Source organism: Oxyura jamaicensis, unplaced genomic scaffold, assembly GCF_011077185.1.
Source record: "Oxyura jamaicensis isolate SHBP4307 breed ruddy duck unplaced genomic scaffold, BPBGC_Ojam_1.0 oxyUn_random_OJ69014, whole genome shotgun sequence".
Lineage (NCBI taxonomy): Eukaryota > Metazoa > Chordata > Aves > Anseriformes > Anatidae > Oxyura > Oxyura jamaicensis.
Window position 1 is genome coordinate 1,786 of NW_023309166.1, and position 586 is coordinate 2,371.

Below are 586 nucleotides of genomic sequence, written 5' to 3' on the forward strand. Positions count from 1 at the left end.
GGCCCCCCCCAATCTAAGGGACCCCCACCCGCCCTACGGGACCCCCCCCCCTCACCATAGGGGACCCCAATGTCACCCCCAGAATATGGGACTCCACTGTCACCCCCAAAACTAAGGGACCCCAGTGTCACCCCCAAAATAAGGGACCCCAGTGTCACCCCCAAAATATGGGACCCCAGTGTCACCCCCATAATATAGGACCCCAGTGTCACCCCCATAATATGGGACCCCAGTGTCACCCCCAAAATAGGGGACCCCAGTGTCACCCCATAATAGGGGACCCCAATGTCACCCCCATAATATGGGACCCCACTGTCACCCCATAATATAGGACCCCAGTGTCACCCCCCTCACTATAGGGGACCCCAGTGTCACCCCATAATATAGGACCCCACTGTCACCCCCATAATTAGGGACCCCACTGTCCCCACCTTGTCATAGGGGACCCCAGTGTCACCCCAAAATAAGGGACCCCAGTGTCACCCCCAGAATAGGGGACCCCGTTATCACCCCCATAATATGGGACCCCAGTGACACCCCCATAATGAGGGACCCCAGTGACACCCCCATAATGAGGGACCCCAGT